General features: G+C 44.0%; 1 protein-coding gene and 1 pseudogene across 1 annotated transcript in view; both read left to right on the forward strand.

Moving 5' to 3' along the window:
• The window catches only part of Slc24a3 (solute carrier family 24 member 3), a 558,530-nt gene that overhangs the window by 434,176 nt on the left and 97,599 nt on the right, over nucleotides 1-26,755 (forward strand). The window lies entirely within an intron of this gene.
• LOC105944789 lies at nucleotides 21,769-22,333 on the forward strand (annotated as a pseudogene).

Raw genomic sequence — 26,755 nt, forward strand, 5'->3', positions numbered from 1 at the left:
GGAGATGGCAGAAACGGGACTTGATTCGACATGTTCCAGGGAGAGAAGGGCCCACAGCTTGCCCCTCACTGTGTCTGCTCCAGCCTCACTGGTCTTCTTGCCACCTCCCAGGCACACTGCATGCTCCAGCCTTAGCATCTGCTTTTTTCTATTTCAGGAGCACCCTGTTCCAAGCATCTGGCTACTCATTCCTCATACCTCAGGAATTTCCAACTATCTCAGGATCCCCTTCCTTGGTCATCCTACTCAAATGTTCACACATATCCCCACCCAGAACTCCCAGAATGCTTGCTTTGCCTTATTTCCCTCCATAGTATATATCATGATTAGAGCATGCTAAATTGTTTCTAGCCTAATCATGTATTCTAAGGCGTTTTTCCATCATGGGGCATGCAGGTTGATCAATTATAGTCCCTGCTATCTCACCAATGCCTAGACTGCTCGAAATCTGTTTGCTGACTATTTGATGGATGAAAAAGATCATGGGCCAGTGTTTGTCCATCCTCAATGGATTTATCACTCAGTAATGCATAGTTTTACCATTTCAAAGAACTTCTGTTGATTTTTCAAATAGTTCTCCATAGTATTGTATTGAATGTTCTCTCCCTATAATATATGACAGCAGGTTCCATTGAGTTTTTGCTACCAAAGCAGAATATGTATAGTCCCTATTTATTTATTTATTTATTTAATCAATCCTAAATGCCAGAACTTCATTTATTCCTCCATCTTCATTTATTCCTACAGTGAGAATTGATCCCTGCTCTATTCTTTTTCTATACTTGTTTTGAAAGTTCACTTCAAGATACCGGTCCTTGCTTGAGATAATCACCCCTGGATAATGTGCAAACCTGGAGAGTATTGTTCTCTTGATGTGGAATGGCTGGTGCTAAATCCAGAGAGGTGCTCCTTTCCCAGCATGTGAAAGCTCTTTTCCCCAACTCAGGCTTCATGAGCCCAGGGAGAAGCTATCTCCTACAGTTGGTCCATGGGAGCATCTGCATAGCTCTGATCTCCAAGTGATCTTCCCATGCACCTCCCTGTTCTGATTATCTGCACCCATCCCTCTTAAACCTCCTCCCTTGTTTGTCTTGGCACGGGCTGCTGACAGCTCCTTAAATCTTGATTCTCTCATGCGGAGACAGCTCTGCTTCCAAGTTGTGTTTGCCCAGAGATCTGATAAGCAGTTTCAATGGTGGAATCTGCATCTATGGAATGCCCCATGAATATTAGTCTATCTAAAACTTATATATAAGGGTGCTAATGGAATGGGCCACAGCGGGTAGCTCACCACTGTCCACCATTAATGATCAACTTTGCATATGTAGCAGCAATAAGAAGGAGTGCCTCACATTGCTCACTGTAGGAAATAGACTCACCAACCACCCTGGCTGCTATGCCCTGAAATCTATGTCGGTGTTTGGGATAGCACAGTGTTTGCCATGGGTAGTTTTCAGCCAGTGGCTTAATGGCCCCAGAGTCTTAAGTAGGCTAAGGAGATCCAGAGCTCCTCCACTGGGTGATTGTCTTGGGATCTCTGGTTTCTTAAAAGTTAGACTAAAACATGGAATTTGGACAACCATTTAAGATGTTTCAACCCCACCAACTGTCTATGATATTTCCCTTGAATCTTGTCTGTAGCAAGGCAAGAAGATAGATTTTGTTTTGCTTTATTTTTGCCATTCCTATAGAATGTGGGATTGGCATTCTGAAAAGATTGTGACTGAAAGCATGATTCATAGCTTGGGATTTGGAGCCCAACTGCTGAGTCTGAATCTCATTTCTACCACTTACTGCCTGTGTGACACTGAGAAAAAAATACCTGAATTGTCTATCCATCAGTTAGTTATCTGTAAGATGGGATAAGAATAACAGCTTTAGGGCTAGAGAGATGGATCAACGCTTAAGGTACTTGCCTGAAAGCCTAATGACCCAGGTTCAGTTCCCTAATACCCACAAAAACCCATAAGTACAAAGTGGCACATACATCAGGAGTTCATTTACAGTGGCTAGAGGCCCGTCCCTCTCTCTCTGTCTCTCTCTCTCTCTCTCTCATTCTCTCGTCTTGAAAATAAATAAATATTTTTAAAAGAATAATAACACCTGGCGTGGTGGTGCACACCTTTAATCTCAGCACTTGGGAGGCAGAGGTAGGAGGATAGTTGTCAGTTCAAGGCCATCCTGAGGCTACATAGTGAATTTCAGGTCAGACTGAGCTAGAACAAGACCCTACCTCAAAAAAAAAAAAAAGAAAGAAAGAAAGGAAAGAAAGAAAGAAAGAAAGAAAGAAAGAAAGAAAGAAAGAAAGAAAGAAAAGAAAAGAATAAAAGACCATAAGAAATAATAGCTTTACCTTGTGGGACTATTTCACTGGCTGAATAAGCGAACTCATGTGAAACACTTAGAATGGTATCCAGATAATACTTAGTGAAAATGACCTGATATTATACCCTTGTCCATGCAGTATCTTTCTCCTAGGCCCAGGCCAGGCAACACTGTCCCATAGTGCCCATTGACTTTCTTTCCTCCGGACCTTGGTCTTCACTGCAGAGCCTGATAAAGGTCACCTCTCATCTTGCTCTGCTTTTCTTACACACTTTGCAATGGCTACTCTGAGTCACCAGCCTGCACTGTGAGTGCAAAGTGAGCAAGTGCCATTGCACAGCAAGTTCTTCTTTACCAACTCCCCAGCCCAAACTGGAGAATTGAGAAAGCGCAGCCGGTGACACTGAGACCCCTCCCCCACCCCGGGCATGCTGTCAGTTTGGATTAAAACATTACGAACTTTACAACTGAGGTGACCTCACTTCTGTGCCCAGGCAGACCCCTGACCCAGATCACTCTGCTAAGAACAGAGGCCAAAAACAAATAGTGAGCTGAATTAGGAGGCATTGAAGGAAGAGCAAGTGATCAACTGGGCTGGCATTTAGCAACTCAAATGGAAATGTGCTGGGTGCGTGGAGGGGGGGGGGGAATGTGTGTGCGTGCGCTGTGATTAATAAATCACTTCTGTTTGCTTATTATCCAACCCATAATCTCTTGTTTAAACCATAATCTTTTAAGCTTTAATTTCATAGACTATGTGGTATTTAGCTTCATCCTTGAACAGACCTCTGTGGGACAGAGGCTCTGTCCTAGCAAATTATCTCATTCCCTTTCCAATTGATTTTTGTTGTTATTTGTTTGTTGACATTTCCTGTTTTGCAAAACAAATTCTACTAAACAAGGATCAAAGCAGAATCCCACAATGTTAAATGAATGGGTGACAGTCTATCATCGGGTGTGTTTTCGGAGATGCTAAGGCCTAGTTTAGATTTTTGTATGGTAAAAATCACTTCTAAGGAAACAGGCTGCAGAAAGTGTCAATTATTCAAAGGACATGATTAAGCCCAGGTGTTGTGGAGAGTTCTAACGCATGGGTGGACATTAGGACCCCTCCACCATCCCATTCCTCCTAAGAAGGCTTCAGCCAAGAGTAGAAACCATGTCTTTCCATGGTGCTGCTTGGGCTGCCTTGCATTCATTTGGGAGCCCATTTGAGAAGTAGAAGGAATGAAAGGATTGAACGCCTCCTGTGGAGATCACAGGTTCACTGCTGCACTGGAGTTCTGTGGACCAAGCAAGCACCTACTTATTTTCCCCCTTTCGGTGTTTATTAAGTGCCTACTTGTGAATGAAACAGATGATACCCTTGCCCTCATGGATTTTGTTTCCAAATGGGTGTGTGGATAACACACAGAGATTACACACTGTTGGAGTTACCTTTGAATTGCTGGACAAATATCTGACCAAAAGCAGCTGGAAAGGGTTTATTGTAGCTTAGAGTCTCAAGGGGAAGGTCCATGATGGCAGGGGAAAGGATGGCATGAGAGAGGCTGAATGTCACCTCCTGGCCAACATCAGATACACAACAGCAACAAGAGACTGTGCCAAACACTGGCAAGAGGAAGCTGGTTATAACATCCACAAAGCAGCCCCTAGTGACACATCTCCTCTGGGAGGCTTCAATTCCCAAAACTTGCCATCTGCTGGAGACCTGGCATTCAGAACACATGAGTTTGAGCTGGGTGTGGTGGTACATGCCTTTAATCCCAGCACTCGGGAGGCAGAGGTAGGAGGATCGTATGAGTTTGAGGCCACCCTGAGACTACATAGTGAATTCCAGGACAGCCTGGGCCAGAATGAGACCCTACCTTATAAGACACATGAGGTTGTGGAGGACACCTACTTCAAAGCCTCACATATGCCAAGTCACACAAGCAGAGTCCTACCTTCCAGAGCCTCAATCTGATGAGACAAAGTACAATGTGAACTTACCTCTATAAGCTCCTCTGGAGCATGTGTCATGGGACTCTGGAGTGTGATGAGAATCTGTACAGCCATGAAATGTGTCTGACACGCTCTGTACCAGGGTGTGCCCACCCATTCTTGCTGGTGGCTATAGTCAACAAATACCTAGAGCATCTCAGAGGTGCAGTGTCAGAAGCAGCTAGGACTATAAAGACAGGGAAATGTACCCAGTCCCTCTGCCAACCACTAGCCAGTGAGGATTAAAAGCAACAGCTCACAGATTCGAGATTTGAGACACTCAACAGAGCTGGCCTCAATATCAGGGTACATGGGGCCTACCTCAGAGCAGATTTGGGAACACAAGTGAGGGAGAGACCTCAAACTATGGGAAGGCAGTCCAGACCCTTTCTTGAAGACTTGGAGCTAGGGATTGTCTCTGGGGAACCCAGCCCACAGTCCTGATTTCAGGCCACCCACATACTTCCAGAGCCCACCATCAGCCCATACCTTCTGCCTTTCATAGCATAAATTAAATAAAATGAAACAAAGGATTTACTAGAACAAGAGAAGGTGTCCCAGCAGGGACTTCTGCTCCACAGTTCAGATGAGGCTACGTATTATGTAACTGTAGGGTAATGAACAGATAGGGAGCACTAGGGGCTTTGGAACTTTTAGTTTTGATCTACAACTTCCAAGCCAGACCTCTAGGAGCTTGAAAACTGCCCTCATCCTGTTTGAAGTGCTCTCACTCCAGGTTTTACTTGGGAGGGAAGGAGGGAGGAAAGGAGGGAGGGGTCCTGCCTCACTGTGACTCGGCTTCTCGTCCTAGCATTCTCTACTGAGTACCTACCATGAAGGATTTCAGGGCAGAGATGGCAGCCTAATTTAAAACACATTCGTTGTTAGTGGTGGGGAATGTTGAGTAATACAGTCATTAGTGAGGACCCATGTTCCAGCTATCCGAGTTGGACCAGCAAGGACACAGAGCACAGCGGGCTGCCTACATCAAGATTCCACATCACTGCTGCATCTGTCACCTGGGACTGCCATACAAAGTGTCACAGCTGGGTAGCTTACAAATCAGAGGTGCATTTTCTCCTGATTCCAGAGGGGAGACATATGGCTGAGTTCCAGAAGTCACCAGGTTTGGGCTGGGGGATTGCTCAATGGGTAGAGCACTTGCTGTGTGAGCAGGAGTATCTGACTTCTGACACCCAGAGCCTGCATAAAGCTGAACGCGGTAGCACGTGATCTGTAAGCCAAGAGCACCTGTGGCTGACAAGAAGAGAGGCAGAGACCCCAGAACCCACTGCAAGGTCACAGAACAGTTGGTCTTGGGAGTGGGGCAGTGAACAAGAAACTCTCTCTCAAACAATGAGGACGACAAAGACCAGTGCCCTAAAGTGGTCCTGGTGCCCTTCTCACAGGTGCACGCCTATGCTCACATATATGAACATGCACACGCACAGAGAGAAACACCATCACTGGTCTCTTCCTGACCTCCCTCGGCATATCATCTGTCTTCTTGCTGGACCTTTTAGTGTTCCCTCTGTATACTAACCTATCCTTATAAGGACATCAGTTTCAAAATGTCATCTTACTTTAATTACCTCTTTCAAGGCCCAATGTCCAAATACAGCCATGTTCCAAGTTGTGCTGGAGTGGGAAGACTTCAGTGTCTAGATTTGGAAGGGTACAGTTCAGTTCAGAGAAACCATGTACCCGCTGCACAATTAGAATCCAGTATGTTTTTCAAAGGGATGTTAACTGTTAATAAATACAAACATCGTGAATTAAATCAGTTAAAGTGGTATGGGCTAAGTATGAATTAGAACAATACCATGCACTGTTCTGATTTCATAGAAATGCTGAGCAAATTGAGGCATAACCCACTCATTCTACTAATCTTGGAGACAGGACATGTGATTCAGAAATTACTTTTGGTAGTTTATTTTCAATGCTTGAAAATGTAGTATACATTACATTCTCATAAACAAATGGTGAAACTGTGGCTAGGTGAGGGTCAAAACAACCTCCCCAGCAATGCTGTACTGCACCCCCTCACATCCCAGTCCATCCTATCTACTCCTCAGCATTACTGTCCAGCACCCCTCATCTCTCCATCTACTCCTGTCTACTCCTCAGCATTACTGTCCAACACCTCTCATCTCCCCATCCCCTCCTGTCTTCTCCTCAACATTACTGTCCAGCACCCCTCATCTCCCCATCCCCTCCTGTCTACTCTTCAGCATTACTGTCTAGCACCCCTCATCTCCCCATCCCTTCCTGTCTACTCCTCAACATTACTGTCCAGCACACCTCATCTCCCCATCCCCTCCTGTCTTCTCCTCAACATTACTGTCCAGCACTCCCTCATCTCTCCATCCACTCCTGTCTGCTCCTCAGCATTACTGTCCAGCACACCTCATCTCCCCATCCCCTCCTGTCTACTCCTCAACATTACTGTCCAGCACACCTCATCTCCCCATCCCCTCCTGTCTGCTCCTCAACATTACTGTCCAGCACACCTCATCTCCCCATCCCCTCCTGTCTGCTCCTCAACATTACTGTCCAGCACACCTCATCTCCCCATCCCCTCCTGTCTACTCTTCAGCATTACTGTCTAGCACCCCTCATCTCCCCATCCTCTCCTGTCTTCTCCTCAACATTACTGTCCAGCACTCCCTCATCTCTCCATCCACTCCTGTCTGCTCCTCAGCATTACTGTCCAACAACCCCTCATCTCCCCATCCACTCCTGTCTACATTTCAGCATTACTGTCCAGCACCCCCTCATCTCTCCATCCACTCCTGTGTACTCCTCAGCATTACTGTCCAGCACCCCACATCTCTGCATCCACTCCTGTGTACTCCTCAGCATTACTGTCCAGCACCCCTCATCTCCCCATCCGCTCCTGTCTACATTTCAGCATTACTGTCTAGCACCCCTCATCTCCCCATCCCCTCCTGTATACTCCTCAGCATTACTGTCCGGCACCTCTCATCTCCCTATCCCCTCCTGTCTTATCTCAACATTACTTTCCAGCACCCACTCGTCTCCCCATCCACTACTGTCTACTCCTCAGTATTACTGTCCAGCACCCCTCATCTCTCCATCCACTCCTGTCTACTCTTCAGCATTACTGTCCAGCACCCCCTCATCTCTCCATCCACTCCTGTGTACTCCTCAGCAATACTGTCCAGAACCCCTCATCTCTGCATCCACTCCTGTCTTCTCCTCAGCATTACTGTCCAGCACCCCTAATCTCCCCATCCACTCCTGTGTACTCCTCAGCATTACTGTCCAGCACCCCTCATCTCTCCATCCACTCCTATCTACTCCTCAGCATTACTGTCCAGCACCCCCTCATCTCCCCATCCACTCCTGTGTACTCCTCAGCATTACTGTCCAGCACCCCACATCTCTGCATCCACTCCTGTGTACTCCTCAGCATTACTGTCCAGCACCCCTCATCTCTCCATCCACTCCTGTGTACTCCTCAGCATTACTGTCCAGCACCCCTCATCTCTGCATCCACTCCTGTCTACTCTTCAGCATTACTGTCCAGCACCCCTCATCTCTGCATCCACTCCTGTCTACTCCTCAGCATTACTGTCCAGCACCCCCTCATCTCTCCATCCACTCCTGTGTACTCCTCAGCATTACTGTCCAGCACCCCTCATCTCTGCATCCACTCCTGTGTACTCCTCAGCATTACTGTCCAGCACCCCTCATCTCTGCATCCACTCCTGTGTACTCCTCAGCATTACTGTCCAGCACCCCTCATCTCTGCATCCACTCTTGTCTACTCCTCAGCATTGCTGTCCAGCACCGCCTCATCTCTCCGTCCACTCCTGTCTTCTCCTCAGCATTATTGTCCAGCACCCCTCATCTCTCCATCCACTACTATCTACTCCTCAGCATTACTGTCCAGCACCCCTCATCTCCCCATCCACTCCTGTCTACTCCTCAGCACTACTGTCCAGCACCCCTCATCTCTGCATCCACTCCTGTCTACTCCTCAGCATTACTGTCCAGCACCGCCCCATCTCTCCGTCCACTCCTGTCTTCTCCTCAGCATTACTGTCAAGCTCTCCCTCTTCTCTCCATCCACTCCTGTCTTCTCCTCAGCATTACTGTCCAGCACCCCTTCATCTCCCCTTCCACTCCTGTCTACTCCTCAGAATTACTGTCCAGCACTCCCTCATCTCCCCATCCCCTCCTGTCTACTCCTCAGCATTACTGTCCAGCATCCCCTTATCTCCCCATCCATTCCTGTCTACTCCTCTGCATTGCTGTCCAGCACTCCCTCATCTCCCTGCCACTCTTGTCTACTCCTCCGAATTACTGTCCAGCAGCGCCTCATCTCCCCATCCACTCCTGTCTACTCCTCCGAATTACTGTCCAGCAGCGCCTCATCTCCCCATCCCCTCCTGTCTTCTCCTCAGCATTACTGTCCAGCACCCCCTTATCTCCCCATCCATTCCTGTCTACTCCTCTGCATTGCTGTCCAGCACTCCCTCATCTCCCCGCCACTCTTGTCTACTCCTCCGAATTACTGTCCAGCAGCGCCTCATCTCCCCATCCACTCCTGTCTACTCCTCCGAATTACTGTCCAGCGCGCCTCATCTCCCCATCCACTCCTGTCTTCTCCTCAGCATTGCTGTCCAGCAGCACCTCATCTCCCCATCCACTCCTGTCTACTCCTCCAAATTACTGTCCAGCAGCACCTCATCTCCCCATCCACTCCTGTCTTCTCCTCAGCATTGCTGTCCAGCACCGCCTCATCTCTCCATCCACTCCTGTCTACTCCTCCGAATTACTGTCCAGCAGTGCCTCATCTCCCCATCCACTCCTGTCTACTCCTCAGCATTGCTGTCCAGCACCCTCTCATCTCCCCATCTTCTCTGTCTACTCCTCAGCATTGCTGTCCAGCACCCTCTCATCTCCCCATTTATTCCTATCTAATCCTCATTTTTGCTTTCCAGCACCCTCTCATTTCCCTGTCCACTCCTATCTACTCCACAGCTTTGCTTTTCCGCACACAGCACCCCTCATCTCCCCTTCCCACCCCTATTTACTCCCTATATAATTGTGGTGGCTTAACACAATGAAGAAAATTCTTCTTCCTATCAAAAATTGAGTCCTATTTTTCTGGGTTCAGTGTTTCTGTAACAAATCTGAGGCCAAAGGACACTGGCCTCCAGTGCTGGGCCATGAAAAGCAATATTTCTTTCCATTGGCTCTTCCCCCATATTCTGTGTTTGTGTGTGTGTGACACACACACACACTTTCTCAGAACATGGTCTTTGGGGCCTCTAAGATACCTTCAATCAAGTCCAGCTACCCTGACACTACGTATTGGGCAGAACTTATAAACTTAGAGAGCAATTCTCAAGGAGTCTCATATGTCATTGCATGTTTCTAGCTCAAAAACCAGACATGAGAATAAGCAATAGACATCTGACTTTCATCCTCAATCCTCAGACCAACAAGAGACAAGCTATCCTTGTGGATCTATGCTGGTTTCATGCCACACATTTTGGGGTGACACATTTAAAATGACACAACAGGACCATCAGTACAGTCAAAATACAGCCACTGTAGGGCAAGTTACTCAACGCTTCTATACAAGAAACAAGGTGTCACCCCTCCTTTTGATACACGGAGCCACCAGTCTGTAACCACAAGCACAATAGCCTTGCAGAGGACATACTATGTTTATGTTACTAAAAACTGACAGAAGAAATTTTTGTTTTCTGGTTAATGACAGTTGGATAGCCTTAGAAGAAAAACAAATCAGGTTACAGAGCATAAGTAAGAGGTAGAAAGTTGTAAGTATGAATTAAATGATGTCCAGAAAAAATATCTTGGTGAAGAGGAAAGTTAATGGAGAAGGAAAAGGAGGAAGAGACACAGCTATGAATTTAAGATACTTTATCTTGCTTGCAAAGAAACCCTGAGACCCACTCTAAGAGCCAAAGGACCTCTTCCCACCTACCCCCAAGTAGATCTTTTTATCAAGATAGTTTCCAGTAGGCTTAGAAATAAGACTGAGGCTTCTAGCTCCTTTGAGAAAAAGCAAATGATAATGGGGAACACCTATGCTTTGGTGTGCTATCCATCTTCTTTGGCTGGAGCAGTGCAAATGTACTTGAGCATCTCAGATTCAAAGCTCTTTCAAACCCAAGATGTTTGGCAGTGCTATGAGGAACCGTCTATATGTCAAGGTATTCAGCATTGCCAAGAGAGCAGAGCTGAAAATGGCATTACCTGACTATCGGCAGTTGGGCATTAAAGCTTGGTGACAAGACAAAGTTTCTTTGGGCAGAAGAGCAGACAATGGGAATATTCACACCAGCTGCCCTCAGATATCACTAGGATACCAACTCATGGCATTAATGGGGAGAGCATTCAAGGCACCCCCTCCTGGGACAATCTTGGGTCTTCTGTCCTGTATTTGCTGAGCAGCTAGATGGAACCCTCATTTGCTCCACACCTGATAAGTGAGGCTTGAGTTTCAGTCCTAGGGTGCAAAACAAAAAGGAGAGTGAATATTTGTAGGGGTCAAAGAAGCTGCAGTTCTGTCCTCCTTTTGAGTCTGCCTTGCCAAGACATGGGAGAGAATGATAAGGCTGCCTGGCTGTCTCCTTATTTGCCAGAGTAGACATTGGAAAGGCCAAGACAGCTTTTAAAGGGCCTACCTTCTTATTTTCCTGTAGAATAAACATGTCAGCAGCTTGGGAAAACATTTCTTGGTTGAGAAGTTAAACTTTAACTTTGTGAGCTGCTGGATTCTGTCTGGAATGAAAAACGTGCTTTAAGATTTTTCTCTTCTCTGTTTTCAGTCAAAAGTTTCATTTTCTAGCCAGGAGTGGTGGTGCACGCCTTTAATCCCAGCCCTCGGGAGGCAGAGGTAGGAGGATCATCATGAGTTTGAGGCCGCCTTGAGACTACATAGTGAATTCCAGGTCAGCCTGGACTAGAATGAGACCCTACCTTGAAAACCAGGAAAAAAAAAAAAAAAAAAGGTTTTATTTTCTAGACCCTGTACCAAGAGGCAGAGGTCGTACTTTCTAGCAAACATAAAAGAAAACCGCTGTACTTCCTGTCTTTAAGGATTCCTCTTGATGGACGCCTTCCCCTCCTGCAGCAGAAGCCAGCAGAATGTTAGAGTTGGTTTCGAGCGGTGGACAACATCAACCCCTAGATAGACTCAAAGCTTTATCTGCTCCTCTATGGCTTATGTGCATGGTTACCCTCTCTGGCCCCATCATGTGACCTCTCTACTCTTAGAATTAACTTCCTCAGGCTGTGGAGAAGTTGGCTTCTTGTCTTGGGTTTTACAAGAGATACTTAGTACACCTAGGTAAAAAGCTCAATGCTGATGTTTTTGCTCACAGAATTGGGTGTCTGGTTCCCTCAGGAATAATATCTAATTCTCAAAAATACTCAGTGAGGTATTCTTCACTTTAGGTTTCACATCCTTTGGATAGAGCCACAGAAACTGTTTACTTCCTGTCATGATTTGAATCTGAAATGTCCCCCCCAAGGGTTTGTGTTTTGAACATTGAGCCTCTTAGTGGTGGTACTATTTTGCAAAGTTGTAAAAACTTTCAGAGGCAGGACTTAGAGGAAGAAGGTCACTGGGGAAAGGTCTTTGGGGTATAGCATTCCTGGCCACTTCCTATTGCACAGTCAGGCATAAAGTGAACAGTTCTCCTCTGCAAACATTCCTACCACCACAATGCTTTTCCCTAGCACATGAAACCATGTGCTGAGCCCTCTGAAACTCTGAGCCAAAATAAATCCTCTGCTTTCAAGTTGTTTCTGTCAAATAATTTGCCACTGAAGCACAGCAACAGCTAAAAGACATGTATTCCAGCACCTCTCAATCTCAGTGTGCCCATAGATTATGGAAGATCTTGGTGATGTTCAGGTTGGGATTTAGGAGGTCTGAGATGGGTGGAACCTGAGGGTCTGCATTTCTATCATCTGCCAGATGTTACTGCTGCCATAGCTCAAGTTCCAGAACAAGTCCGCAGGGCAGCCTCAATCTTCTGTTCTCTCCACTGTCCTCAGAGACACATACTCCATGTGTTGTCCTGTGGGAACACTCCTCTCAACTGGTCTGTTTGTGAAAACAAACATTAACATTAGCATGAGGCATTAAAGCCCAGGGCCACCAATGTCCTGGTGGCTAATATAAACCCCGCCCACCAAACACTAAAGTTACTTTGAGCTTCTTCTCTGGGCCAGCGTGAAGCAAGTTGCAGGGATGTGGTGGATTCCAGGAAACTTGCCCAGGGAATCCTTGCTCACTGGCTAAGATAAGGGCCCAGAGAGAGAGAATGAGCAGGAAATAGAGCCCTTAAGCACAGGAATCAAGAGGAGACTCACTGGGAGCAGTCTGGGTGGCCAAGCAAGGTGGAGATCTGAGGTGAGGGTCTGAGAAGGTATGACAAGAAGGAGGCCAGAGTAAACACACCCTCACTGAAGCACTTACATTCTCATGGCTGGGACAAAAATGCCAGGCCAGTTACATCTTATGAAAAGATATGGCCTATTTTTGCTAATAGTTTCAGGGAAGTCCATCATGGTATGGAAAAGCATGATAGGAGCAAGGTAAGTCAGGAGGAAGAAAGGGGGAATAAGGGCAGTTAGCATAGCTAGGCTAGAATAACTCAAGGGATACCCCCACTGAAAAGTGTTCCCCTCCATCAAGATTCCACATTCCAAAAGCTCTATAATCTTTCCAAACAGTACCACCACTGGGGATTATGTATTCAAACACACAAAGCTTTGGGAGACATGTTACATGCACACCACCACACTTACCAAAGGAGATGTGCAAGGAGAACTGAGTGGACACAACCTCACCAGAGGAGCAAGTATGAGGCTATTATGGGTAAACTTGCTGAGAGCTAAAACTCCATACAGACTTAGTTGAATACAAAAGGGAAACTGAGGTAACAGAGTCTGGGTAATGTCCAGAGTGTCTCTTTGTGAGCTGGAACGGTTTAGAAAGAGTTTTATGCTTGTTACCAAGCCAGCAGCCACCATTCAGATCTTTGGAGGATGAATTTCAGATCATAATGGGCTAGAAAATGGAAAATGTGTTTCAGAGCCCATGGTTGACATGTTTTCACTCTTATTCTAGAAGTCTGGGTACACTGTTGAGAAGGCCATTCACAGTGTACCCTGCTTTGTGCTAAACTGTGGTATAGAGTATCTGGGGGGAGAGGGAGACAGCATTCCAACTATACTGGAATATTTTCCAACCCTGGAGCATAAATATGAGTTCTTATGAGTTAAGTGGAAGTTTAGGGACTTCACTTGGTTTTGTTTTTAAGTGAGGTAAACCACCAAATATTGTGACTTGAATTCAGAGCCTTTAATTGAGCAAGAAGAAGAGGGTATTTCTGTCAGCAGTTGCCATGGTCTCTGGACTGTGGATAACTTGCTCAGATAATGTGGAATATGTATCATCACAAGCCCATGTTGTGATCATCTGTTATTTTAATGGTGCAAGCTCTCATACGTCAACCCTTTCCTCTTTCTCGAAGCAAGTGGTCATTGACACATTGAAATTTGTGTGCTGTCTGCCAGCGTCCATCACACTATCTCTGCTGCTGCAAGGGCCTCTAAAGTAGCCTTCAAGACTTTGGCCCTTTTTTTATTTTCAGATGCTTAACTTTTCAACAGCTTTACTTATCAAGTTAACAGTATTTATTAGAGGTTCAGATACCCTATAAAATTGTGCTATCCAAAATGGCCACCAGCCACACATGGCCATTTAAGTTAACGAGTTAAGTAAAATTAAAACTTGAGTTCTTAAGGCATAAAAGTTACAGTTGAAGTGCTAATAACTACATGTGGTTAGTGGCTCCCATGCTAGAGAGCACAATATAGTCCATTTCCATATTCACAGAATGTTCTGTTGAACAATTTCTGTAACCTACCCACACAATTGTCTTGGATTTCCAGTGGTGGTTGGAAAAATGGACCTAACTGGGTATGAGTCAGACATCTAGGGGATAGAAGCAATTATATGCCCTTAGGGGAAAGATCAGACCTGCATAACCTCCAATGGACTGAGACACATGCTGACAGGCACAAATACCTAGTAGCCTGGTATGTCCCTATGACTCAGAAAGAAAAGAGGAAATCAAAGAGCATGCTTTATTTTTCACAAAACCTCTTTTAATGAGATAGCCTGACAATTCCTGCCCCTGTTAGATGTTAGGTCACAGACCATCCAGAGAGCACCAAAGCCTCCAGAAATCTTACCTCCTACAACTTTCTTTTCCCCCAAAACTTGCTTTACTTGGGCATCTGCCTTTCTATCCAATCTCTTTTCTCTGCTGCTTAGATTAGACCCTCACCTTGGTTGGATCTTGCCTTCACCTCAGAAAGTTATTTTCCAAAGTCATTCAGAGATTGCTCTACAGCAAAGTATCCTGAAACCAAGCATCCTAGACCCCAGACCTATACTGGTGCATGAAATACCCACTTATCTGGTAAGGAAGTTAAGATATGTTGGCTAATGTAGAAAGATATATATGTCAGTCAGCTACTACTGTGTAACAAAAAAATCTCAGTTGAACATAACAGTAAGCATTTTTTTGCATACTTTTCTTTGTGAACGCCATGTTGAGGTGGCAGCAGCAATTTATGGGAAGGTCTTCTCAATGACAACAGAAATACAAGAAGACAAGAAGCCTGCTTCTCAGTGCTAATAAGCTATCACATCATCATCTCCTAGTCCAGTGTCCAGAGTAAGCCACATCACCTTGCCCAAACTTGAGGCACTAGAATATGCACTCTGTATCATACAAGAATTGCAAAGTTGGGGGCTGGGGAGATGGCTTAGCAATAAAGTGCTTGCCTGCAAAGTCTAAGGAACCATGTTCAACTCTTCAGATCCCACATAAGCCAGATGCACAAAATGATGTGAGTGCTCAAGGTTGCACATGTGCATAAGGTGGTGCACGCATCTTGAGTTCAATTACAGTGGCTAGAGGTCCTGGAGTGCCAATTCTTTCTCACACTCTTGCTCTTGCTCTCACTCTCTCAAATAAAAAAGGGCCAGTCTGTTGGGCTTGCCTCAAAAAAAAATTTTTTTTTCTACATAGGGCTGTATAGATTGCTTAGTGGTTAAAGTATTTGCCTGTGAAGCCAAAGGACCTAGGTTCAATTCCCCTGGGCCCAAATAAGCCAGATGCACAAGGTGGTACATGTATATGGAGTTAGTTTGCAGCAGCTGGAGGCCCTGGCATGCCCATTTACATTCTCTCTACCTTTCTCTCTCCTTCTCTCTCTCTCTCTGTCTCTCCTCTCTCTCCTTTCCTCTCTCTCAAATAAATAATAATGTTTTAAACAATTGCAAAATTACCTAGATTATGAATCCAATTCAGCCCAATGCATTGTGTTACACACCATACTGAGATTGGAAAGGGAACATGTGCAGATAATCCATCATCATTCCCACCCATGGGCCTCTGATTCACTGTATGAGTTCTGGAAATTCCTGTATCTATTGCTATTTAGGAGGCTACCAAAAGATTTCATTATTTAAAACAGCCACCATTTTACTTGGCTCATAATTTTGTGGCTCAGAAATTTGAGCTCAACTCAGTGGGACAATACATCTAGTATAGGAAACTGCTGGCTGAGTTTACTGCATTTTTCAAGAAAGAGAACTGTGCCTCACTTTCTCCAATAGGCTAGCCCAGGTTTGTCAACATTGTGATAAAAATGTCCCCAGCATAAGCATGGGTACTTCAGGCTTCTTCAGACCGTGGCGTAGAACCGATGCCCGTCACTGCTGCATCCTTTCTGTTGTAGTCAGTTCCACTTCACTGGAATGAACATCCAAGCCAAACAGAGTTTATGGTAAGAAGGAATTTATTTGAAGCTTACAGATCCAGGGGGAAGTTCCATCAAATGGCAGAAGAAGCTGCTTCCATACATCCAAGCAGAAAGAAAAACTGCAGCAAGCAAAACAGCAAACACACAGAAAAGCAGCAAGTGCGAGCCAGGCAGCAAGCAGCAGGGACCCCTCTAGAGCTCACACCTCTCTGCATACCTCTTGGCTAAAACCAAATCTGCCCCCAAATGCACCTTAGGGCTGGACCCCAGGATCCACACCCAGTGGCACCTCGTCTAGTCAGGCAGCTGGAGACCCAAGTTACAAGCTTTAATAAAACACCTGAGTCTATAGGGGATGCACATTCAAACTTACCACACTATCTATGGCCCAAAGCCAGTTATCTTTAACTTGAAGGATATAGGGAAGTCCACACTAGTACAACCTCTTGATGGTACAAGCTTCAAAGAATTTTGGGTTATTTTTGGACCTTACTAGATGATGTCAAGATATATATTCTATGATTAGAAATAAAATTATATGGTTTATTTCCCATCCAGAATTTTAAATAGAGGGAACATGAGGAGTGGAAAATATTAAGTGTGGGAAGAGTTTAGAGAAGAAGTCTTTTTTTTTTTTAATGGTTTTTATCAATTTGAGAGAGAGAAAGAGGGAGGGAGAGAGAGACAGATAGAGAGAGGCATGCCAGGGCCTCCAGCCACTACAAAGGAATTCCAGACTCCTGCACCACTTTGTGCATATGGCTTAAGTGAGTCCTGATGAATCAAACGCAGGTCCTTTGGCTTTGCAGGCAAGTCCCTTAACCACTTAGTCATCTCTCCAGCCCTAGAGAAGAAATCTTTATCAACGACTCTCAATGAAGTGGAATATCCTTACATGCCCTGTCTTACTTGATGAAATAATATTGAGAATAATTTGACATTACATTTTGATGGAAGCCAGTAACTATCAATAAAACAATATCACACTAGAAATTTGCTAGCAAAAATCTATATGGTCTGAATCTCCTAAGGAAGACCTCATGTGCACTCATCCTCAAACAGCACCCTGTCAGCTCGTTTCTGAGGGATGGCGTTGCAGCTGTCAGGGACAGCTGCAAAAATCACACCAAGTTTCTCTAGTTTAATTCTTCATGAGATCTAAAGTGAGTACAAGCATATATTGTGTAATTTGTCCTTATAGAGGTATATGTGTTCAGGAACAGTTGGACACAAGTGGTTTCAAGTAATAACCCCCCAAAAGATATTTTTTATGCAGTCCTAATTTTCCATTTCATCCTACTGAGACTAATGCAATACTGCCTCTTACTGCAGGCATGTTAAATATATTCATATGGTACAAATTTCTTTCAGCTTAGCCTTTGCTCTACCTTTATTTACTAAATTCTAGCTTTCTTGCTATTTAACTATTTGAATTTTCTTTCAGTTTTATATGGTAGACCATAACTTTGCAGGACATCTGTAAATTTGTTTTAGTAAAATCATTTTATTTCATATTACTTGAATTTATAAGGCAGTCATTTTCAGCTTATGACTGTCACCAAGTCGAGTGAAAATACTTCAGAATTCAGAAAGAAAATACATGCCTGTCTCCATAGCAAGACTTGAACTTATCATGTTCAGATTAGCGTCAGTCCAGAAGGAGGTGAATTACTACTCTGTTTCAGTTGAGAAAGCTGAGCCTTGGCACAGAGAGGCACCTTGTTGAATTGCCAGGGTCTGGGTGAAGGACAACAAGGGTACTCTTTATGTCACTGTTCCTGGTGCAAAGGCTGTGATCTCCTAAGTTAAATATAAAGGATGTCAGAAATTCCAGTTTTTTTCTCAAAAAAAAAAAAATCTACTTTGGGAGCTGGAGAGATGACTCATCAGTTAAGTGTGCTTCCTGTGTAAACATGATAGCCTGAAAGGGCCTGAGACCACCCCGGTTTGAACTTCACCATGAACACCCGTGAAGAGCTGAGTATGTCCACATGTGCCTGTAACTCCAGCTCTGCAAAGAGACAGAGACCATGGAACTTCTCATGCTTGAGGAAAATGCTGGTATGGGGAAGAGACTCAGGTTCAAACAAGAACTGACATAAGAGTGATGGAGCAAGAATGTTCTGCTCTGACCACTGCTGGTGAGCATGTAGAGTGCCACAAGAGCACATACATGGCCATGTAGTGCGCACAGAAACATACATCACATTGCATGCCCACAAGCAAAAACAAAACAAAAGCCGGGCGTGGTGGCGCACGCCTTTAATCCCAGCACTTGGGAGGGAGAGGTAGGAGGATCGTTGTGAGTCCGAGGCCACCCTGAGACTACATAGTGAATTCCAGATCAGCCTGAGCCAGAGTCAAACCCTACCTTGAAAAAAAAAATCTGTTTATGTACATTGTTCATAGTAGGTAATAAAAAATTAATGTTGAGTTGGACAGAATCAAATCCATCTTTAGGGTAACTATGCAACTTATTTGAAAAGTAAGTGGGTATTTCTTGGTCCTATCTGTTTGGGAGTCTAAGTAGGTGTTCTTGGGGAAATGGAAGCTTAACTAATTAACAATTCCACATAAATCTCTATTCCTCAATGTGAGCATGCTTTGTACACCAACACCTGGAAATTTTATGTAAAATTACTCTGGCAGTCTTACTACATCTCATGAGAATTTTATCCACCAAACACCAGAAATAAGAATGGAAAATTAGTTTTCACAACCCAAATGCCCTGATCCTACTGAGAAAACATTGAGTATTTCAATTACCAGCAATATGCCTGTTTGATTATACACAACCCTTTCAGAATAAAGAGGTGAAAGAGCTGGGTGTGGTGGCACACTCCTTTAATCTCAGCACTTGTGAGGCAGAGGTAGGATCACCATGAGTTCAAGGCCACCTGAGACTCCACGGTGAATACCAGTTTAGCCTGGGCTAGAGTAAGACACTACCTCGAAAAAAAAAAAAAATGTGAAAGATTTATACAATCTGAAGAGAAACCAGAATGTGCCTTTCTGTATAAATACCGGCTGTCATTTAGACCCAGTTGAATACTACAGAAAGATCCCATACAAGGACTTTGAGATAACAAGAACAGGGTCCTCTCCACTTCTACTGAAGACTCTTCTGCCACATGTTTCTATGCACTGGTAAAAAATGCCTGACCTGTTGGAGATTGACCAAGAGTTCAGTCTATCAAACTTTAGCACACAAACTACCCAGTCTGCAAAACAGAGGTGAGACAGGTCAGTGAGCCAATTGAGTGCAGCAGGCACTTAGAAAAGGTCTAGAAAGATGAAAGGCACACATTTGGGAGTCCATTCTATTCAAGGATGTGCCTATCCCCTGGATGCACCTTCTGCCCATGTTCCTCCAAGACATGGCATAACTTGCTATATGAGGACCTATTCCACTCACTATTTCCTCCTCGTTTTAACAGTCTAAGTGTTATTACTCCATTCTTCCTAGATTCTCTTTCTTCTATATTTTCCCACAACCATTATATCTCCCACATGTAACATTTGTGATTCTATAAATAAATGTCCTTTAATCATTCATCCTTACAGCTCTTAACCATTCTGTATTTGAGAACCCTAAGTCTGATTATACCTTCTATGAACATAAAGATGCCCTGAGTCAAGAGTTTGCTTGTAGCGTGGGCTAGGAGTATAGAAAAGGGCAAAGGTTGAAAATCTAGAAATCAGGGGAGATGATAAAATAAATGAGCAATTAACATGAGACAAAGAAGGAAAGACATGCCTGACCAGCAGTATTTTCATATCCCACTTCATTATCTCGTGGAGGAGGGAATTTTATGGGGTTTTTCCCTTGATGAATGTTTTCTCAGTGGTTGTGAACTGTCTCACTGCCATATTCCTTGAACAAGTATAAATAGTGGGTGACGACAAGCGAAGGGAATGTCATAAGGACGTGTGTGTTAGCTATGTGAAGAGTAGCAGATCTGAAGTAACTTTAAGGAAGATTTTAACCAGCTGCCAACTAAAAGAAAGTGGGAACGTGGAAGTGCTCAGAGCACCCCAATGACCTCACCTCGCATAAAGGGTAACCACGCCCTCCTTCCCCTATGGGCTCAATAACAATGTGCATGCATTAGTGAAACACCCCCCCCCCCAATCACTTGAAACATGACCCCAGGTGGACACAAGATCAAGGAAAGGCACAGGGCAGGAGGCAAGAAATTCCATGACACTTAGACACCACTTCCCATTCCCTTTGCCAGAACAGGGTGCTGAAATTGGCAGAAAACTTCCAGCACTTGGCTTCTCTCTCAAAAGGAAAAGAAAAAGGTAGAATACCCAGTGATGGCTTTGATGGGAAGCTGCGTAATGATTTGGTTTCTGCCTTCCCTGATGATGAGCACTGAAGGAAGAAGATTACAGCCCGCTTAGATGCCTGCTGACCACAGAGACCAAAGGCCACCCCTGGATTTGCCTCAGGGTATATAATCACATAGTATGTCGCCAGGGGGAGCTCGTGAGCAGAAAGAGAAGGCTTCAGCCAGAAGATACCCACAAGTTCAGAAGCGTTTCAAAGAATTGCAGAATCTCTCACTTGACAGACTGAGGGGAGAATGTGTCCTCCTAAATATAGACCGTCCATGCCCTCGGAGAAGCGGCTGTTTACAATGCCCTACTCCCAACAAACCATAAAACCACCATAAACAATATTTAATAGAAAAACATGACCCAATCAAAAACAAATCTCAGAAATGGGCCACCTTGAAGAAATGGAAATCTACATAATACCTCTAGAAAAATTCATAATAATTATCAAAATACTTAATAGTAACATAGATGACAAGTACTCAAAAATATGGTAAAAACTGCCCTCTAAACACTTAAGGTTATGCCTATATATTAATGCTACCCTCACTTTTGGTTAGAGAAGCTTCTCTTTTTTTCGATGGCAGTGACCACTGGGGTAACTCAAAGCTCACAAAAGTGCTCAGAAGTGACAGTGGAGTGTTCAGCACTAAGTGAGGCATCGCTATCACCCCCTCTAAGGCTCGGCGACCATTTCAGAAGAAATGGAAGAAAGAATGTAAGAGCCAAAGTTAAGGGAAGAGTGCTTACAATGCTGTCTTTATGTTCGCGACCTCCCTACACACGACATGCATGAAAACGACATCAAAATAGAGGGGTCTAATTACAAAGAAGGAAGGGCTCAGTAGAGGGGGGATGTGAGGGGAAATGGGGGTTGTGGGAGGGGATTATGATTATGTTATATTGTCTATGCTTATGGAAGTTTTCAATAAAACATATTTTTAATTATTTTATTTTATTTTATTTTATTTGAGAGAGAGATACAGAAATAGGCAGGAAGAGAGACAGAGAGAATGGGTATGTCAGGGCCTCTAACCACTGCAAATGAACTCCAGATCATGCACCATCTTGTGTATCTGCCTTACGTGGATCCTGGGGAGTCGAACCCGGATCCTTTGGCTTTGCAGGCAAGCACCTTAACCACTAAGCCACTCTCCAGCCCAATAAAAATATTTTTAAAGATGGTGAAAAATGAGAATATAAACAAATTATGAAACAACTAAAATTTAAAAATAAGCCTCTGGAGATGGCTTCCTGCTCTCCATCATGGTGCAGGACCAAGGTGAAAAGGAGAACTCCATGCAGGAACTTCGCGTCCGTGAGCTCTGCCTCAGTAGCTGTGTGGGAGGGAGTGGAGACACGCTGACCGGGGAAGCCAAGGTGTGGGAGCAGCTCACAGGCCAGACCCTGTGCTTTCCAAAGCTAGATACACTATCAGGTCCTTGGCATTAGGGGAAATGAAAAGATTGCTGCCCACTGCACAGTCCATGGGTCTGAGGCAGAAGAAATCCCGGAGAAAGGTCTAAAGGTGTGAGAGTATGAGCTAAGAAAAAATAACTTGTCAGATACTGGAAACTTTGGTTTTGGGATTCAGGAACACATTGATCTGGGCATCAAATATTATCCAAGCACTGGTATCCTCGGCCTGGACTTCTACACGGTGCTGGGTAAGCCAGGTTTCAGCATTGCAGACAAGAAGCACAGGACAGGCTGCCCTGGGGACAAACACAGAATCAGCAAGCAGGAGGCCATGCTCTGGTTCCAGCAGCATGATGGGATCATCCTTCCTGGCAAATCAAGTATCCAAATGGCCAAAACATGTTCTTTATGACATGTAAAAAAAAAAAAAAAAAAAAAACTCTGGAGTTGGAGAACATAATAACTGGCTTAAATTATATATGCATATGTGTGTGTGATTAAGTTATATATATGATGAAATTATATATATTAGAGAGATCTCTCTAGAGCAAGTCAATAAGAAGCTGTCCTAAGCAGATGAAGGAATCCAAAAAAAAAAAAACAAAACTTTGAACAGGTCAATTGAAACTATGGGTTACAGGAACAAAAAGGAAAAAGAATCCTGTTAACCTCAGCTAGTCAGGAGACTGGGGCAAGATGATAGTGAGTTCAAGGCCTTCCTAGGCTGCAGAGCAAGTTCAAGGGTGGTGAAAAATAAAAAGTAAAGAGAGAGCTGGGGAGACAGCTTGATGACACAGCACTTACCCGACATGTGTGAGGCCCTAGGTACAAAGCCCGATACCATAAAAATGGAAAAGGAGGAGCTGGAAAGATGGCTCTGCAATTAAGAACACTTGCCACACAGGATGAGAGCCAGAGCCCATCTGAGTTCAGTTCCCCAGCACCCACATACAGAGCTGAAACAGCTGTGCACGTTCACATATTTCTGTGACCCCCAGTCCCGTGGAGAACAGGGGCCAAAGAATCACTCGGGCTCGCAACAACTGTAGCTCTGGGTCCAAAGAAAGCGTGTCTCAGGGAATGGAGCAATGGAAGAGGATGGGCAGTGCTCTCCAGCAGCCCCACATGCGCACACACAGGGCACGCGCATTCACACATGCACACGCATATGCCACGCACCACACGTAGTACACAGGTATACACCAAAAAAGGGGGTGGAAGAATGGGAAAGCCTAACAGACTTCTAGCACACCCAGCAAGTAGACAAATGCATGTGCTATATAAAGAGCAGAGAGTATATTTGAAAGAATAATGGCCAGTTTTTTTCCCAAATTTGAGCACATGTGCACACAAGTTTGAGAAGCCCTAAGACTTCATACGTGATTGACCCTAAGAGAGTGATGTCAAGACACATCACGATCAAACTGCCAAAAATCAAAGCAGAGGGCTGGGATGTGGCTCAACGGCAAAGCACCTGAATAGCATGTGTAAGGCCCTTGGTTTGAATCCCAGCACTGCAAAAGAAAGAAGGAAGGAAGGAAGAAAAGAGAGAAAGAAAGCAGAAACAAGTCAAGATAAAGAACCTTGGATGCAATAAATGAGTTGTCATATACATAATAGCTTCTATAAGATTATGGATGGATTATTATTTCTCAGCAAAAGTCTTTTAGGCCAGAAAAGAGTTACATAAGAGGTTCAAAGGGCAAAAAGGAAATAACCAAGAATGCTATGCAGCAAAATGTCCTTCAAAAGTGAAATGGTTAAGACTTTTCCAGGTAGGGCTGAGAGCTTGTGGCCACTGGATTTGCTCTACAATGAATGCTAATGGGGAGCCCTTCAACTTGAGCCAGGTATGTGGGCAACAGCACTAGAGACTGCAAAATTATGAAGCTCCCTGGTAAAGATAACTACACCAAAAATATATACAATCCTGGGCTATAGGGATTGTTTCATGGTTAAGACGCTTGCCTTACAAAGCCAAAAGATCCAGGTTCAATTCCCCAGGACCCACATAAGCCAGATGCACAAAGTGGTGCATGCATCTGGAATTTGTTTGCAGCAGCTGAGGACCTGACACACCCATTCTCCCCTGCCCCCCATCTCTCTCTCTCATAAATCAATCAAAAAATAAATAAATTTAAAAATAAAAATATATAGTCCTGTAATATTCTTTAAAAAATTACTCATTTATATACTTCTTTATTTGTGTGTAGGCACCAGGGCCTCTTGCAATTGAAAACTAACACCAGACCCTGGTACTACTTTTTGCATCCAGCTTATATGAGCAGTGCTGGACTTGAACCTTGGCCAGCAGACTTTGCAAGCAGGCACATTTAACTACTGATCCATCTTCCCAGCCCCTTAGTGCTATAATATTTTAATGTTGTTATATAGAGTTTAATTCTGGTACACAACTTAAAAATATAAGCTTATTATAAATTATTTATGAGTGGAGATAAATAATCTGAGAGGTTCATTGTGGAAGAGACCCTGTGGAAAGCCACCTTGATTTATACTCACAGAGATTCTATTTTGTGTAGTAAAGTTATCCAACTGAGGCTGAAGGAGACAGTCAGAGGTGAAGCATTAGACTAAGATGGAAAATAAGATTAAGACAGCTTATGACTTTGAATATTCTTCAATAATTATATAGATAGCAATAAGTTTTGCACCAAGCAGAAGCTAGTCAAATCCTTATGATGCCTGTCTATACTTGATTTTAATTATCAAAAGAACTTTTTTTTTTTGAGGTAGGGTCTCACTCTAGCCTAGGTTGACTTGGAATTCAATATGTATTCTCAGGCTGGCCTCAAACTCATGGTGATCCTCCTACATCTGCCTCCTAAGTGCTGGGATTAAAGGCGTGTGCCACCATGCCCAGAAAAATATACCCTTTAACAGTTTTCTGCAGAAGAGGAGCTCTGAAAGTAGCTTCATGGAGGTTCTACACTGGTCCTCAGGCTGCCGTTATGTACATGCAACCTGTTAGCTGCTGCGGCATGAAATCAGTTACATGATCAAACACCTTCATTATGTACGATGCGATCAGCATAGTCATGGCAATACATGTGTGGAATATTGGTATCAATTACTTCAGAGAGATTGCTCAGTGGCTAAAGAGCTTGCCTGCAAAATATGAGGACCTGGGTTCAATTCCCCAGAACCCACGTAAAGCCAGATGCACAAAATGGTGTATGCATCTGGAGTTTGTTTGCAGCGCCTAAAGCCCTGGCATGCAAAAAAAATATACATTGCAAATGAAGAATCAACATGTTATGTTGTTTAACAAAGTCACCATAGACTACATCCATCATGAAATATCTAAAATAAAGCCAAAACATACCAGCCTTTTCTTATTTTTTTCAAACTTGTTTTAGTGATCTGAAAGAGCAGAAAAAATAAATGTGCTGGAATATTCTGGGTGACCTGGTATTAGTAGGGTTTGTACAGAGAGAGATAATGAAGATGATAAATGTTAGATGAAGAAGAATTGTTCTAATATTTTATTTATTGCTCATTTGCAAGCACAGAGAAGTAGACAGAGTGATTGAGTGCACCAGGGCTTCTTGCCGCTGCAGAAGGAACTGCAGATGCATGCGTCACTTTGTGCATCCGGCTCCATGTGGGGACTATGGAATCAAACCCAGACCCTCAGGCTTTGCAAGAAAGTGCCATTAACTGCTGAGCTGTCTCCCCAGCCCAAAAGGAGCTTGGGGGAGCTCAGTAGAACTTGGTCCCTGACATACAGTTTCAGAGTGGACAGAGGTGGTACTTTCCTATTGCCTCATTACAAGTTACCACAAACTTAATAGCTTTATACACCCTGAGTTGATTCTTTGACAGTTTAGAGGTTAAAAGTGTAAAAGCAACATGTTAGAAAGCCTGTATTTCTTCTAGAAGCTGTTGTATGAGGAAGGACCTGTTTTCTTGCCTTTCTCAGCTCCATGGCTTAGTGATGGCTGCCATTTCCCTGGGTCTTCATGTGGTTTTCCTGTGGAGAGCTCCTTCTGTTCTAAAGATACCAGTCTTTCTGATTAGGGTGCATCCATTTTAATTTCATCACTTCTCTCAAGACCTTGTCTCCTAATACAGTTTACACTGTGAGGTACTGGGTGTTAAGACCACAAACTTAGAGGTTTTAAGAAGCCACAACTCAGCCAATAGCAAGCAGGTATCTTAAAGATCCACATGCAAATTAAATTACTAAAAACTTGCAGGGGAATGTCATTAAAATGGTGCCTGGAGTTCATAAATATTCAATAAATGCTTCTGCTAGTGCTGCTGCTATGGTTTTCAAAGGAAATTGTCCAACACACCCTCCCACCCTTCTCCATATCTTCTATAAAATAGTTCATGTGTTTATAAAGGAGGGGAAAAACGTTTCCCGTGTCTTCCACTTCCTTTCAAGTTTCTACTCAGCACTTCTTTTTATAGATGTGACCATTCCTAAATCCTGAGACATTGCCAGTCAGAGGGGAAGCATTTTGGTCTCTGCTCCATCTTGTTTATATGCTATTTAAAAAGAGGCTGCCTGTCTCTTTGAAATGCTGATTATCAAGGCATTCCCCAGTCAACATTTTTCAGTTCAGCAATCCTGGCTTTGATTTTCACAGACCACTTCTGATATGGTTCACTCATTCCCTCGAGCTCCTGGGAGCCAGAGTTTTATCATTCATAGAAAAGCCAAGAGTCTCTGGTCCCAGAAACTCTGCGAGGAAGAATCTAATCCTTTAAAAGGGGAATAGCAGGATTTAAAATATACAGATATACAACACTCTGATGGTATCCATCAAAAGATGTGTCCCAATGATGATCATAGCAGCTTGTCAAAAAT

Source organism: Jaculus jaculus, chromosome 8 (genome assembly GCF_020740685.1).
Source record: "Jaculus jaculus isolate mJacJac1 chromosome 8, mJacJac1.mat.Y.cur, whole genome shotgun sequence".
NCBI lineage: Eukaryota > Metazoa > Chordata > Mammalia > Rodentia > Dipodidae > Jaculus > Jaculus jaculus.